This window comes from Trichechus manatus, unplaced genomic scaffold (assembly GCF_000243295.1).
Source record: "Trichechus manatus latirostris isolate Lorelei unplaced genomic scaffold, TriManLat1.0 scaffold00044, whole genome shotgun sequence".
Taxonomy (NCBI): Eukaryota; Metazoa; Chordata; class Mammalia; order Sirenia; family Trichechidae; genus Trichechus; species Trichechus manatus.
Genome location: NW_004443980.1, coordinates 3430007 through 3447607, shown reverse-complemented (window position 1 = coordinate 3447607; position 17601 = coordinate 3430007). Strand labels below are relative to the sequence as shown.

At 35.0% G+C, this 17601-nt stretch overlaps 1 long non-coding RNA gene across 1 annotated transcript; it reads right to left on the bottom strand.

The window, feature by feature from the left end:
* Nucleotides 1-723: 723 nt before the first annotated feature.
* LOC111820598 (uncharacterized) lies at nt 724-13631 on the bottom strand. Its single transcript, XR_002824133.1, has 2 exons — nt 13344-13631; nt 724-7302 (listed from the first exon to the last, which is right to left on the bottom strand). It is a non-coding gene; the product is annotated as an uncharacterized LOC111820598 (long non-coding RNA).
* Between the last annotated feature and the right edge of the window lie 3970 nt (nt 13632-17601).

Genomic DNA, 17601 nt, shown 5'->3' with positions numbered 1-17601 from the left:
ACACACACACACACCTAATTACTACTGCAAATCCAAAATCCATATACTGTGCAATTCCAAGGATTACATTATAATACATCATAAATACTAAGCTTAATTCGAAATCTCTGAAAATAATTCACTATGATGCTATGGCCAAAACAAAAGAAAACACAGTTGTGAATCTGCCTGATTTAAAGAGTAAATAAAAGAGCAATGCTAAAAACAAAAAGGGGGGTGGGGGGGGGAGGATTGTTTCCAGGGTTGTTCTCTACTTACAAGAGTAGGAAGGATTAAAAACCAGTACACAAAGGCAGGAAATAAATTATAGCTCATCTTTAAAAAAAAAAAAAAAAAAAAAAAATTAAAATATCTAAGTAACTTGAGTTGGTTAGAATTTGATTTCTGCAGGCCATGATTATAAATTGTAGTTCTTATACCAACTAACGCTTAGGCACTTACTATAAGATTCAGAATTGAAAAGACTAGAAATCTATGAAGACATAGAAAGACATAGAAATCTATGCCCGCTCTTAATGGAGCACCCCAAGCATACATCTTATGTAGATTATTTTCATCAAAAAAAAAAAAAAAAAAAAAAAAAAAGGATAGCACATTTTTTACATTTATTTGAAAAAGTACTCCAAACCCACTGAAAAAAAGAAGATAAAACCAAAATGAACCCCCACATTCCAACCCTGGCTCCCCAGTCCAGCTTTATTGAATTTTAATATTCTGTCATGCTTGCTTTTTTTTTTTTTTAAAAGAAAAAAGACTACACACAGTTGTAGTCTCCCAAGATATAAACACAATCCTAAATTTGGTATTATTTCCTATGCATGTTTTTATATTACTACAAACCCAAGTACTTATCAACAATACATATTACTTCTTTCAAACTTTACATAAATGGTATCATACCATACATGACTGTATATAAACTTCTGTCACTTGTTTTTGTTTGCTGAAGTAGGAAATGCACCTCTCATTTTAACAGCTGCATAACACAGTTCATCATGACTATGTCACAATTTGCCACTCTCCTGTTGTTTAACATCTACGTTGCTTTCAAATTTTTTCCTATTAAAAATAAAAATAGACTTTATTACATGTCTGAGTTTATCTAGGGCATCTAGGAATGGAACTGTTGAATTCAAGCCTATGCATATCTTCAACTTTACTAGGATATTACCAAAGGCACCCGTAAGCAGCATATCAAAGGTTCCCCTTTCTGTATTTTCTCCAATATTTTGAAGTACATGAAAAGTTAATATCTAAATGAAAAAATTTAAAACTTCCTAAGTGATCAATTCTTTTGTATTCATCAAGTATAGGTATAAATACAGGTACTAAATGTATATATACTAGGTAATAGAATGGATTAAATTTGATCCAAGGCATTTGCAGAAAAATAAAGCTCTGATAATAGAAATTTTCTTCACATGATTGAGGAAATTCAGACACTTAGTCTAGAACTATTGTGGTAGAAATGATAAGATTCCTAATTAGATACTGAACATATGAGCATAGATCCAAGATGACCAAAAAGGAAAAAAATACCCAAACAAAAACAGAAAAGGTAATGATATACTGGGTGAAGAATCCTCTCTCATTTTGTTTTGGGCAGTGCTTTTAGCATGTGGTGCCTCTTAAAAAAAAAAAAAAAAAAAAATCTTACTTAAAGCTTGTAAAAAAATGTAAATTCCTGAGGCCGAACTCCAAAGACTCTGATTGAGCAGGTCTGGAAAAATGCTTTTAAAATAAGCATTCTATGTTATTCTGGTACAGGTGGTCCACAGACACCTTATACAGTAATCAATAGTAAAACAAAGTGTTTTCAATTTAAAAGATTATACAATTCATTTTTTGGCTAAGAGTAGACAACAGTAATTAACATGGTATCTATTAAATTACATCAACACATTAAAAAACACCTTAGCATGAGCAAAAAAAAAAAAAAAAAGTAATCTCAACTTATTGTTGAATATATTTGACTATATAATGGTAGAATAGGTTATGGATTCAATAATTATTTCAGATAATTAAAACAGATACTATCACAAAGCCTTTTTTGCAATATCACAAGGGAACTAATATTCTAAGTTTACTGTGATTAGTAAAGGAAACATTAAGAGTAGAAGTGATTGGTGGTGATTTTAATGAAGACCACAAGAGAGAAACTAAGGTTACCTTTTAAAAAGAATGCTACTGCAAATGTCAGACTTTAAATTGGAACTTTAGGCTTATACAGCAAAATAAAAGGTACTTTTAGTTTTCCACCAAGAATTCTACAAATGAAATCAGAACTTTAGTAGAAAGCCGATACTCACTTCCACTGGAATCATTTAGATATAGAAGAAAAAAAAGTACAAATAATTAGTTATGCAAATCTGTGCAAATGCAGATTGTAAAAATCAAGACCAAACTTCTATACCATTTGAAATGACAAAGTCCTATTTTCAAAATATTTAGAATAATCCAAACTTTCCAGATAAAAAGTTATATTATTTTAATTGTAAGAAAAGGTAAAGACAAATTTCCACCTACAACCTGCTTTTTTTTTTTTCTTTTAAAGTTATACACAACAGTAAGTAATACAGGTATTTTTTTCAGTTATAGTGAAGTCAACAAGAATGTGACCTTGTTTAAATTGGGCTATAAAATGAAGATAATGTGGGCTCAGAATATGGCCCAAAAGTGAAAGAAAGTCTCCCTGTGTGGCCATAGTCAACATTTCTTTCCTCAATATATTACCTAACTTGTGATATCAACAACTGATTAATAATTTTTTTCCAAAGCAAGACAGCTTTCCACTCTAACAGATGTAATTAACGAATAAAAATTAAATGAAGACCAGAAAGAAAATAGTAAAATATAAGAGTCTAAGAACCACAAATACCTACTATTCCCTTTATGTTGCTTTAAGAAGAAAAACATTTTTTGTCAAAGAACGTATTCTCTATACTGTATATGGGTACACTGACAGTTGGACCCTTCCCACCTGGTCTGTAAAAGCTGGTGGGTGCAGGCTCACTGGCCACATTATTGCATACTGATGCTATTCTGTACAATAGCTGACAAGCAGCAAAGATCTCCCAGCCCCTGCTCCCAGCTGTACGGGACAAGAACAAGGGCTGTGGTGATACTTGTTTATTCACTGTTGCTGCTGCTCCTTAAGCAGTAAGCTGAGAAAAGCACATGCAACTAACACAGAAAGAGAGAAATGGTTCAGGTCAACCTATACATACCAGGTTTGCTCGTATCAGTACATGATATTTAAGAAGGCATTTTTTTTACGGGTGGGAGAGAAGAAGGAACAAAATTGTTGTTTTGATTAGAAAGAAAATCTATGATGTATCTAAGGAAAATTAACACATGTAATGATCTACAGTTCCTAAGTTTAGATTTAACTGCTCAATTATGAAAATTCTCAGAAGAGTTTTAACCAGTTTCAGGATAAATTCATAACAAGAGTATATGCTCTAGCTATTTTCCTGCAAAATAAGGAAGTGTCCAAACTCCAATCAAGAAAAAAAAACTGTATTTTGCTAACAAAAAGCCCCAGTATCCCAGGTACCACTATCTAAATGACTACCACGTTTGACTTCAGATACTAATAGTAAAGAAATAAGATTTTAGCCCATCAGGTTCTTACAAATAAGCAAAAAAAAACTCCACATGCAATTTATCTACTTTCAATGTGGAGTACAAGGCAAAAAACTTAGTAAGTACATAATATTGACAGATTTGCAACAGATACAGAAATATTTGTACTGTTAAATTATCTTTAAACATAGTGTGATGCTGTTTATACAGACCTACAATTTTAAGTTTAAATATAATTCTTATCCTTCAGCACCTTAAGCAATTTGATTCAGGAAGTATTTTAAAAAGTCAAAAAAAAAAAACTGTATACACAAATTATGAGAAATACACAACACACATGCTAGAATTGGCTGGTAAGTGAAGCTAATAATATGTAGTCAAGAAGGCTAGCTTTGAGATTTATTAAAAGTGTGAAAAAGTACTAATGTTTTAAATTCTCATCATACATTCATAAAAAAGGTAATCTTTTCTTTTTCTCAAAACTGAAAGAGTAATTTTTCTGTTTTAACAGCTCAACGAGGAACAAATGCTAATAATAAAAGAAATAATCTGAAGATAACAGGATAACAAGATAATTTTAAATATATTTAGTAGAAGTGATACACAATAAAAAGACTAACAGCAAACACCAAAGAAGGATTTAAAAAAATTAAAAGACATTTAGAAACAGTACTGGATTCATAAACTGTTATCCAGCAGATTAATCAGGCTTAGCAACCGCACTTGAAACAGGCTATATATTTCTCCTCCAAGTGAATTTCTAACCATGAAAACAGGAAAGTAAAACTAAAACAAATATATGATAATGAAATATCCAAAGAGTGGTTTATGGTGCTGAGAACAGAAATTCTACTTCAATGACTTAATTTTCACTAAAATTTAAAATGCTATTATATAATTATCACATTTTGAAAATGCTTATCAAAATATAATTCTGATGACTTACGTCTTATTTAAATAAAAACAATAGAAATAGATTAAGGATGTATTTGCTATTTCAGGGAAAAACATACATGATACAAACATATACAAAATTGCCTAAATTTTTAAAAAATTTTATTTAAGTCATTAAAACTCTACTATTTAATGAATCTTCAGTAACATTACACAATTGCTTAAAACATACGTTGTCCTTATAAACTAGTATTATACATCACTGACAAATAATAATTTTAAAGTCCTTATATAGATAGATTTGTTACATTACCTGTATTCTAGTTTATACAAGTATTTTTTATAATAAATTTTTTTTCCCCTAAAGATAACTATTTCAATAAAACAGGAATGTTGACAGTGTAACTGTATTTTGGGAACAATCAAGAATTTTTCCTGAAAATGAATTTAGTCAATCCTGAAAATGCATTTAACCACAAGTATAAATACTGCACAAACGACATATGAATTTATCATTGAAAAAAGATGAAAATTAACATAATAAATCCCTTCCTCCAAACTGACATAATGAACTAAACATCAAGGTTTAGTTAGATACAGATAATCAAGTCTGCAAATTTAAAAAAGCCAAAAATCCTTACAAAATGCCTTGTAAGGGGTAGTTAATGGATAGACAATCACGCATAGCAGTAAAAGCCCTTATTAACCTGTCTCCTAAAATAACACATACTGCTGATTAGGTTTCTTACCCTGTATGAATTGACCAAATACAAGAAAACTGTGTTATCTGTGATATTAAATCATTTAGTAATCAAAATTTTTGGAAGTTTATAAGCCACTACATAATTATAGAAAGGGGAATTGCATGATGCCAAATATTTGTGTCCAAACAATAAGTTCTGAAACCTTTGAAGATGACAAATCCTAAACTCTCTAAATTATGAACAATCTGTAGATCTACGTCTTCATAATGTGAACTAAAATGCTGTCTCTTCCTCCACTTAACTCATTAAGGCAGTGTCTAAAGATACTTGAAATTGAACCTAGATATATTTTCACTTTTCATCTTAATGTTCTCTAACCTAGAAAACAAAGTTAAGGCAGAGGGAAAATTGTACTTACTCTCATCCTATGCAAACTAGGCCAATTTTTCATACCATAATCTCAAATTAAATTTATGCAGACATTATATGCCTTGTATTTATCTGAAACAACCACCTTACAGCAGTGATGCCAATTTAAAAGGACCTGAACCTTACCCTTTCATTACACTGATTTCTATTAATTTTTCAACATTTTATTTAATCCAATCTGTTAATGGATTCCAATTTCTAGGTTCATTTAAACATAAATATCTAATACACAAATATCAAATAAATTTTAGTACTTTGCTATTATCTAAAACATTCATTCTTAGCCAAACACTTGAGAATTTGCTTTCAAAAATTTTACAGTTTAAAGCTTATAAGAATTCTATGACTATGATGATAATTACATTTCACTGTTAAGATCAAAAGAAGCCCTAGTGGCCCAGTGGTTAAAAGTACTCAGCAGCTAACTGAAAGGTCAGTGGTTCAAACCCACCAGCGGCTTCGCAGGACCAAGATGTGGCAGTCTGCTTCTGTAAAGATTTACAGCCTCAGAAACCCTATGTGGCAGTTCTACTTAGCCCTGTAGGGTAGCTATGAGTTGGAATCGACTTGACGGCAGTGGGTTTTTGGTTTGGTTAAGATTAAATCACACTTTTCTCATGAAAACAAAACTTTGTTATACCATGTCTTAAATATATAATTATTTTTTTAAGTAAAAAATTTTAAAGAAAACAATTATAGTATGTTATATTTCAGTAAATCTCACTTTAGCAAATGGTTTAAAAAACAAAAAATTGTAATTAATATTTTATTATGCAAAAATTAACTGAGTAATACTGTTCACTAAGTTCATTTTCATGATACCAGACTGCCATCTAGAAAACAAAAATCTTATTAGCTAAATAGTATCTCAAATTTTCAAGTAAAATAATAAAAATCAAAGAAAGTATCCAGAAATGTGGTTGTATGATAAAGTATTCCGAGATTAAGACAATAAAAGTCCTGGACGTTTAGGCATGCTACAATTTTATTTTTAAAGAGTTTACAACTTTGACATGAACGATTTAAATATTTTACCAGAGTATCTATGAGTAAGATAATAGTTTTTGCTTAAGAAAGTGAGTTTTTCAGTTCTAATGAAATTGCTATTCTTAGGACAGTTACTTGGAATACTTTTAATACTTTTAAAATATTCTCATTAGTTATCTAATTTTGCAGGCTCTACCTACCACTCTACCTGTCAAACAGCCAAGCACCAAATTCTATTTGATTTAAACCCTCCATTTTAAAAGCTAAAATGTCAACTATTTAATTACTTTACATATAACACTGTAATAACAAGCTTAAGAAAAAAAAGAAAAATCACTATCGCTTATTTTTTGAATACATGAATTCAGTTTGGAGATGAACCCACAAGACAATGAGAACATCAACTGTACAAAAACATATATGAAGTTTTAATAAGCAAGGCTACTGACAACTCAGCATTGGCCACTTCATAGGATTTCTGTCTATTAATAAATCCTTACAAATTGCTTTCAGCTTACCCTATATTTTTAGCTTTACCAATAGTCTAGCTGAATTATATTGTAAAGATATAAAATTACATGCTTTTAAAATTAAATTCATTAATATACCTTAATCTTCTATCATGCTCCAATGCATTACGTGAGTATTCAATCAAAGAAGTTAGGTTGTTCTCCAGAATTGGCTCTCTCCTAAAGGTCAAAACCTGCAATAAAAATGTCATGTATTATAGCATGAAGACACTCAACAGATTTCCGCCTCCTGCAGTTCCACAGTTGATCTCTGAACAGAGAGGCAAGGTCTTGAAAATGACCCTAATCTTGCCTATGTTCAGAAAAGTCCTAACTTGAAAATAATGTTTTTTAAATAGAAATAAGTTGATTAGAAACACCTGTGATATGCTTTTTTGTCATCGAAGCCTTTTCAAACAAATCAGATTAATATGCTTCTGCTTTCATTTCTCTTTAGGGTGTTCATTTTCAAAGTAGTGAGCATGAGTGAGTGTGAGTGTGTATGTAGGCTGGTGTTAAGGGGACTGGTAGAAGGAGACTCTATAAGGAAAATATCAGAAATATATTTTGTCTGTGCTTCCAGAATTCATAAAAGCTATGGCTTAAAAAATTTCTCAAGGGACAGGGACAAATTTTAACTACCTTTTTCGTCCAATTATGAAACAGTTTAATGATGGCAGAAATTACCATTAACTTTAGTCTTTTGCTATGTCTGAATGAATAATATCAATATTTCTAAATATTTTAACACATCACAGTTCTAACAGATCAAAATTTAGAATTTATTTTTCAAGAAATTAAAATATTTACAACTAATAAATGGATGCGTACTAGGCCACATGTTTTTTTAATGTTTCCAAGTATAAGTGATGGCCCAAAGTATATAAGTGGTTTTTTATATTAGTTTTCACCTTTCTGAATCTTAATGATTTGGTGGCAACCAACTATATAAAAACATTAAGCTATTGTTTATAAAAATAAAAGTATTAAACTAAAGGTTTATAATGTACTGCATGTGAATCATAATACTCTGATGAGTTTTCCACATTTGTTTAAGAATGGCTTAGGAAAACAAATGAATGAAAAAATCAAAAAAGCTTTTATTCCTTGGTGTCAAATATTTGATTGTTTAATGACAAAACCCACACGCTCGTCATAAGTCATTAACATCAACCCAAATACGACACTTAAAAAAAATTAAAATTATTTCTATAGTCTTCCTTAAAAGATATAAACGAAGTTTTCTATACTTGAGCATTCTGAAAATTAAAGTATCTTAAGTTTAAAAATCAGAGAAGAAAAACAGTACAAACAGAAATAATATTCCATGCCAAATGTTAAGTTCTAAAATAGTAGAGACACAAAAATACTAGATAATAAGGGACAAAAGAGGTTTGGATATAAAGACAAATATTAAACCAAATGTGTGTAACAAAAAAAGATGATGTGAAAAAACCCTAAAATATTAAAACTCAAATCTATTACAAAATATAGCTTATTACATATATATAAAATATACGGAAACCACTGCAAACATTCTTTAATGAAATAAGACAGGGTTAAACAAAAACATACTAAACTTGCCATATTTTGATGAGGAGTATTATGTGTGTGTATATATATTTCCAATGCTGAAACCTGTCTTTCTAAAAGAAAGATTCTTTAGAGCATCTCTGAGACAGACAAGAGGGGGGACAAAAAGGGCAAAAAATCATTTCCCTACCAGAAAGCAGTATTGATATGAAGCATCTACAGTCATTTGTACATGCAATTAATTAAGGCAAATATGTAAACATATTAGTAATATGATATTCTAAAATTGTACTACTCTTAGAATTTTAAGACAATCACAACTTTAAAGTTTTAATACTGTCACTTTTAAAAATTAAGTTCAAATGTGCCTTAATATCATTTTATCACTTATTTGAAATGAAGTGGTAGTTACTGATTTTCTTTGGTCTTACGAGGTTTGGGGCTACAAAATTTCACCAAGTCAAAGTTTAAGTTCTAATTACTTGAAAAAATTAGCTGCCTGACACACAGTGTTTCTAAATTTCCTGAATTGAAAAAAAAAAAGTACAAAACTACATACATACTCTAAAATAACAATGCTAAGATGTGTTTTCTAGTTATGATTACACCAATAAATTGTTTTTCTAAAAAAAGGGTTAAAAAGAAATCAATGTGGTTATTATTAAGCTTCATTGACAAGAGAAAAAAAGGACAAGAGCCAATTTCAGGCCAGTAAGTCTTTAAAATAAGGGAGACAAATTTTTATAGAATAATTTTTTTAAAAATAGTATGTAAATTTACAACATAACTGATTTTTAAATTGGAGACAATTTATGTATCATGTAGAAGAAATATCTAATTGAGTTTCTGGGTATTTTTTTCCTTTTCGTAAACAAATCAACAGACCAATATTTTGGGATTAAAATTTCTTGTAACATTCTAAAAAATTACTACATACAAAAATAAATATGTACATATATGTATCTCCATAAAACAAAACAAAAATATAGTACACAAAACATGATGAAACAAGAGATATTTTGAAATTTTCATCCTTAACTTTAATTTTTGATAAACATTAAAATATGTATCAGAAAAAATGCAGTGTTACATACAAACACCTGAGGCTAAATTATGTAAATTTACAATAAAGTTAACAGCATTAAAAAAAAGTCTAATAAAAATTATGCTTTTATTTGAATTTTAAAAAATTGTGTGAAGAGTAACAGCTACCAGGAAGACTGACACCTTTTTGGGCTCACACCCCAACAGTATGTAAATACAGCTTTAAAGAGTTGAGCTACTGTAGCAATACCATCCCCCACCATTATTTTCAGTGGTAGCAGGACTTTTCTAGTCCTTACAATAGAAGATAAATTATAGCTATCAATTTCTACAGCGAAATGTGGATAAGTGCATATAAATATTAAAAAATACACATCTGTTAGAACTCATACGGGCATGCCCACAAATCTAAAACCAAAATTGTCCTCTTATCCAGCATCACATACTACAGAAAATATTTTGAATGCTGTAGATTTTATTTAGGCGCTAGTGTGTTCTCAAGGTTTAAGTGATGTTATTTTAAATAAAGGAATCCTTTGCTTCTCTTAAACATAGCTTATTAAACAAAACGATCCTTCGCCCATCACCCCCCAAACAAACGAAATCCCCCATAAACCAACGCGCTAAAAATATGATTAAATTTTATCAGCATAGCTGAATTTATGCCCTTTCCCCCCAAATAAACATCTCTAAGTCACTTCTAATAATTTCAAAGAAAAATAAAAATAAGAACAGTAAAAAACAAAACCCACTAAGCTCTGGTACTTTTAGTCATATTTCAAATAGAAATGGGATTGCCTAAGATTTAATTAAATCAAATTTTAGACAGGAAATTTTCATGAAATGATCCAAAATAAACAGCCTCGTATAAAAGGTAATGAACAATGGGTTCTGTAATTGCAATTCTTGTTACTAAGGCAATACAAAATATGTACTAAGATGTATAAACTTAAGTTATTTCACTTATTAACATAAATTTTATTTACAGCCCTACAGAGATGCTATAAGTCACAGGATTTTTTATTCATTTGAATATTTTCTAACAATGCGTGTGAAAATACAAAATATGTTTCAAAATTTCAACTACTACTCACAAGAGAATATAAATTTCTATTAAGTTAAAAAATCCCTTTTCAAAGCATCTACAGCTATTTTGTTTATCAGCGAGTTTATTGCTTTTCTTTGAAAACCACACCCGACTTTTATCAGGATGCAATTAAATGGAATGATAAGCTTGGTAATAAATAAAAATATGCTGACGGTTGTTTCAACCAACATTAAACAAAAATCAATGCAAAGTTTTCAAATAAAACACATCACAATCACACTGCTGTATACATAACACATCAACACTGTTGTACACAATGTATTTCTTCAAATGAATTTATCAAAGGAATAAAATCATATATATACACTTGTTCCTACTTACCTGTTTTAATTGTCTAAACTAAGAAACAAATTTCTTGTAAGTTAAAGTTTTAAGTCCTCTGCAGTGGCTGAATTACCAAAATCTACGTATTTTAAATTAGATGTAAAAAGTTCTTAAATATATTCAATTTTTATGGAAAATGTGGAAACGCTCATTCGTTAACATCAAGAAAATTAAACTTTCCATTTGGTATTTTTGCAACACACACACACAAAAACAATTCCCCCGTAACCTGCATCCAACAAATAGACGTAGTTTAACAAGAAAAATTTCTGTCAAGGGAAAAAAAAAAGCCCACTAAATCCTCCACTCGTTCTTTACCAATAAAGAACAGGGTAAAACATATAAAAGTTTTGTAATTTTAGCTAGCAGAAATATAATTTTGAGGAAATAGTCTCTTTATTTTTACATTTAATATACATCTCAGAATCACCCGAAGGCTCTTTATGGGAGAAAAAAATATTAAACACCAACTTTTTTTTTTTTCCTTTAACTCCTCGTTTTAACGTTTCATAACTATTTCCGTGGTTCTCTGGCTAAAGGTATAATTTTTTCGAAAAGTGAAGAATTGTAATCCAGAGTTCAACATTCAAACCCCCCCAGTCCTGGTTTCTTCCAGCCAATCAGGGGTCACAAATCCGGTGTTTGGGGAGCTCCGTTAGACCCAATTTGAAAAACATCACATTGCGTCCTCCTATTCTCCTCGGGAAAGATTCTAAGTGAGGGCGGATCCCCCAGTCTTTATAGAAATAAGAAATCAATCGAGCGTTCTATCAATTCCAGGAGGAAAAACTCTTTGGGCAAGCAGTCCTGAAGAGTGTGATTGAGGTTCCCAGGCAGCGTTATTCCTCTTTGCGAACAACTGAATAGCTGCTGGAAACACCATCTCCCGAATATTTGAAACCCAGAGACGCGCGCCCCACAAGCAAAACATCACACACAGCAAAGGGTTAATCGAGAGATGCCTTCCGCGTGGAAAAGGACTCAAGATCTAATACATCTTCAATGAGGAATTTTTACAGAAGTCATTATCTATGAAGTGTTGCTTAAAGTTAAACGCGTCACGGGCTCAAATCCTTCAAGAGTGGTCGAGTAAGAACTGACAGAAACCACGAGCTAAAAAAAAAAGAAAGACAAATAACACCCCTCCCTTTGCCCTCCCCCTCGGAGTTAAGAGAGTTCCCAAGAAAAGGTGGAGATTGCAAAATTACCGTTAAATTGTCCGGCTAAAGACTCTTCAGGAGTAAAACAGAAATATACTTTCCCAGATTACTTTTTTCCTTGCGACACGGTTCAAAGACTGGAGAAGGAAAAAGTCTTCTAAGAAAAGTGCGACTCGGGAAGGGTACAGAGCACAAGAAAATGGCAAGCTGGAAGCCCCGTCTTTCATCGCACCCATTAACACCCTTCCCCCCAAGAAACGATAATATTGTGAGCACAAATGACAAAAATCCCGAGCAAGAACCAACATTCAGCACCTTTCCTAGGGGCCCGCTGGAACATCAAACCCCGGCCCCTGCCCCATATTCCCTCATTGGAAAAGCCAGACGCCGTCAGGGCTCCCCCACCTAAACACCCTCACCCGGACGAAGGCGCGCGGACGGGGAGATGGCGTGGGGCGGCGAAACGCACATTCCTAGGGCACCTCGCGCTTGGGCGTCAAAAGACGCCAATATATACAGCTGGGTCCCGGGAGTAACACTGGCGACCACCCCGGATCGGAGGCACCCGTTACCCCGGGTCCTGAATGTTCCGTCGACCCTAAGTTTCTTGTCATGAGAAGGCGGCCATCACCGGGCCGGAAAGACTGCGAGAAAAAACGTCTTGGTTCGGAAAAGCAAGGTGGGGTACGTCCGGGGGGAGGGGCGCTCGCCCCCTCCTCCTGTCAAGGGTCCGCGGCCCGGGAGACCCCGCCGCGCCCTCTCTAGCGCCCAGGCGGGGGGTCGCGCTGACAGATCCACTGGCTGGGCGGCGGCTGCTCCGCCGCAGCCCGTGAGCGTCCCGCTCAAACTGCAGTTCCCCTCCCCCCACAGCCGTCTCTCGCCGCTCCCGCCACATTCTGCCCGCCACGCTCACTCGCAGACACCCAAATTGCCCCCAGTCCTATTTCCTTGGACTTTTGGCATCTGAACTGAGGGCTGATCCAGTGACCACTCCCTGCATCCCCACCGCCTGCCGGTCCCACCACTGCCACCTCCCGAGTCCCGCTCTGCTATTTCAGGCTCTTACCGACTGCGCCAACCCTGGCGAAGCTCCGCGGACTGCCCTTTGCTAGAAGTAATTTTTGGCGATTTTTAAATGATTTTTCGGTGAAGTCCTAGCGGCACTATACTCTCGGACAGGTTATCCCGTCTCTCCCGCTAGATTGATGAGATCAGGCATCACTCGAAAATGGCGCCGAAAGCGCTGAGGCTCCTCATTCAAATTCGTTAGAGCCAACCCCGCCACCCCGGGGCATGCCGGGAACGCGGGCTGCCTCCACAGCTGTCAATACAGCCTCTCAACCCCCTTTCTCCCGCTGTCCCGACACTCTTGCGCATGCGCACACTCCTGCCCCGGGCGGGGTGGGGAGGCCCACCCCGCCCCAGGCCTTACACATGCGCATAATCATCCTTGTTCGCAACTCTCCTCGGTCGCAGTCGTCCTACCGCTCTCCTTGCGCGTGCGTGCAGTGCCTTCTATTTTAAGCTGCGGAGGTGACGCGACCGTGGGGATTGTGAGCCCGAAGGTCCACAGGTCCATATCAAAATAGATAGGCACTTATTCCACTGTTCGAGGTAAACAAACAAGGAAGGGCCCAGCTAAAGCGAAAAGAAAAACGACTTTCAGCTAGTGCCTAGACTCCAAACAGCAGAATTTGTCTGAGACCTTATGTGTGGATACACTTGTACTTAAAACAGCCAGCCCCGCCAAAGTATTGAGCGCTCGCTGTATTCCAACGCTTTACGGAACTATCGCTATTAAACCTCAGAACAACTTTATCAGGTAGGTGCTGTTATTCTCTGTTTACAGACCAGGAAGCAAGACATTTAGTAATTTGCGTAACGCAGCCCAGGTAGCAAGCACGTGGACGAGTCCAGATCTGTCAGATTCTAGAGCCCGGGACACTTTTTACCACGCTGTACTGCCCATCCCGAGAACACACAGGAGGCGTGGTTGTGTATGTTTACATCTTTATTGCAGCCTAGAGTTAATGATTACTGAAGTCCGCTAGCGTTCTGGGCATCGACTGCCTGTTGCGAAGGCGCATTCGTCAGATCCTTTTCTCTCACCGTCTTGTCCTTAAACATTCTGCTCTGTTTTGGAGATGTGAATGGGCAGTCTTTGGGTGTCACTTAGGGTGACGTGATAACATGGTGTGGTAAGTGAACTGAACGTAGCAACGAATTGATAAAATACTAACAGCTGCTAACTATTGACCGTACCATGTGCTGGGCACTATGCTGAACGCTTTATGTATGTATTGTGTTTGTTGCTTACATCAGCCCTATGCAGTTGGTATCATGCTCATTTTACACATGAGAACACTTGAGGCTCAGATTAAGAAACTTGCCCCAAAATCTTAGAACTAGTTAAGTGGAAGCACAAAGCCTAGGCAACCCTGTGTCCACCTTCAAAAACTGGGCGGTAAGAAAAGGACAGTAAGTGATGATAAAGTTGCTCATATTTTAGTACCTTCCTTAAAAACCTTTCTTAAGAATTCATTTACTTGGGAGAGTTATCCTACCTGCCACCAGGCTAATTATGAGGAAACTTTTTTTGTTGTTGTTGATGTCATGAAAATATTTTTTTATTACTATTGTATTTCTCCAGATGAAGATTTACAGAACAATTTAGCTTCTCATTAAACAATTAGTACACATTGTTTTGTGACATTGGTTACCAACCCCACAACATGTCAACACTCTTCCTTCTTGACCTTGGGTTCCCTATTACCAGCTTTTCTGACCCCTCCTTCCTTCTAGTCCTTGCCCCTGGGCTGCTGTGACCGTTTAGTCTCGTTTTGTTTTATGGGCCTGTCTAATCTTTGGATGAAGGATGAACCTCAGGAGTGACTTCATTACTGAGGTGAAAGGCTGTCCGGGGGTCATACTCTCGGGGTTTCTCCAGTCTCTGTCAGGCCAGTAATTCTGGTCTTTTTTTGTGAGTTAGAATTTTGTTCTACATTTTTCTCCAGCTCTGTCGGGGACCCTGTATTGTGATCCCTGTCAGAGCAGTCGGTGGTGGTAGCCGGGCACCATCTAGCTGTACTGGACTCAGTCTGGTGGAGGCCGTGGTAGTTGTGGTCCATTAGTCCTTTGGACTAATCTTTCCCTTGCGTCTTTGGTTTTCTTCATTCTCCCTTGCTCCCGATGGAGTAAGACCAGTGGAGTATCTTAGATGGCTGCTGACAAGCTTTTAAGACCCCAGACGCTACTCACCAAAGTAGAATGTAGAACATTTCCTTTATAAACTATGTTATGCCATTTGAGCTAGATGTTCCCCAAGAGCATAGTCCCCACAGCCTCAGCCCAGTAATTCAGTCCCTATGAGGAAACTTTTAAAAACGGCATTGCTCAGACTATATTGTAACATTGTTTTTGATTGTTGATTTTTTTCCTGATCTCAATTTTCTAAAGAATCCAACAGTTTAAAATCCAGTTTTTGTTGTAAAACAACTTGCTATGCCTGGGCTGAACCATATGAATATAGTCATATCACATCACTAGGAGGTTAAATAAGACATGGGATATGAAAATGTCTTAAGAAGTAGGCAAATGGAAGACAGCCAGCAAGGTTTGCATTTATTGAGATACAAGTAGAAAAGAAATTGATTTTAGCAAATTTGAGATCATCAGGAAGTAACATGGCAGAGTAGTATGTCTTATACCTCTGGCTGTTTTATTCACTGGTTAAGGAGGTGGGCTGCCTGGGTTTGAATCTCTGCTTTGCCACTTACAAGTTGTGTGACGTTAACCTTAAAGTGAGTTACTTTGCCTCACTTTGACCTTTTGTAAAAGGAGTAATATTAGTACCTCATTGGGTTGTTGTAAAGATGTAAACGAGCTAATACTTTAAAGACATCTGAACAGTGCATAGCATATTAGTAAACGTTCACTATTGTTTTGAGTCAGTTATTAACATTGATCTTTTAAAGTGGCTTCTTCAATAGGTGTTTTAAAAATAAAACTATAATCAGTGCCTTGAGGAGTTAGCATTCTTGTTCGAGCCCCTTAAAATGATAAATCAGCCTTACAAATGTTTTTTGCCAAATATGAGTAATGATTTGTGTCAGGTCAATATAAGGATATTAATTTACCATTTCATAAGAGTTATAAATGGAAGTGAAGTTTTATTTCTGATTATTAAAGGAAAAAAATTAGGCCTGTATAAAATATAAAAAGTGAAAGCTACCCAAATTTCTAACATCCAGACATAAACATATATATCCTTTGTACTTTAAAAATATAAAGTACCTGTGGAGTGAAAAGGCAGTCCTGGTGGCGTAGTGGTTAAGTGCTCAACTGCTAAAGGAAACGTCAGCAGTTTGAACCCACCAGCCACTCCACGGGAGACAGATGTGGCAATCTGCCTCCGTAAAGATTTACAGCCTTGGAAACCCTGTGGAGCAGTTCTACTTTGTCCTTTAGGGTTGCTATAAGTAAGAATCTACTCAGCGGCAAGGGGTTTGGTGGGGTGAAAAGGCTAGAGAAAGTCTGGAGAAATGGTCTATTAGGGGAACTTATTTGCAAGATTGTATTAGAACTCCATGAACTGGTAAATAACACAGCCTTGCAGCTACACTGTAGAATTTTTATCTAGCACTCTTTTAGATATAGTCTATCAAGAGAATTTTAAAGTGATAGATGTTGATAAATAGTAACATTCACTGAGTACCTGCTATGTATGCATTTTCCCATTGAATCCTCATAATAACTCATGAGGTGGGTGCCATTATCATCTCCACTTTGCACGGACTAAAGTTTATGTAGAGGTCACTATTAGAATATTTGACTTATTTTATTTAAAATATTATTTAATAAACCAAAAATCTTTAATTAAATGGGAGAAAACAAGTCATTGTTCCTGTGCCTTAATTGGAAAAGATGGTCTTTTGAAAACTATGAATTTCATGTTTGACCACAAGGGGGTGCAGATTTCTGAATAAAATTTCCAAGAAAAAGAAAAAGAGGGCTTTACTTTAAAACATCAAATTCATGGGTAAAACACTAGTAAGAATACTTGTTCAGAACTTGAACACTCCACAAAGTGGTGTACTTTATGAGAAGAAAGCATTTAATTATTTAGGTACTCAAGGCAGTAGTTTTCAGTTTTCTTTCATCTTCAAAACTGTAAAGAGGCTAATCACCCTCCTCTCCTTCCACTCACCCAGTTTGCAGCTCAGCACACTCCTCTTTACTTGTCATAGGAGTAGAACTCAACTAATAATTTTAAACCTGGGTTTTTACTTGGAAGCTGGAATACAATCGCCAGCAAATGGTAAGTA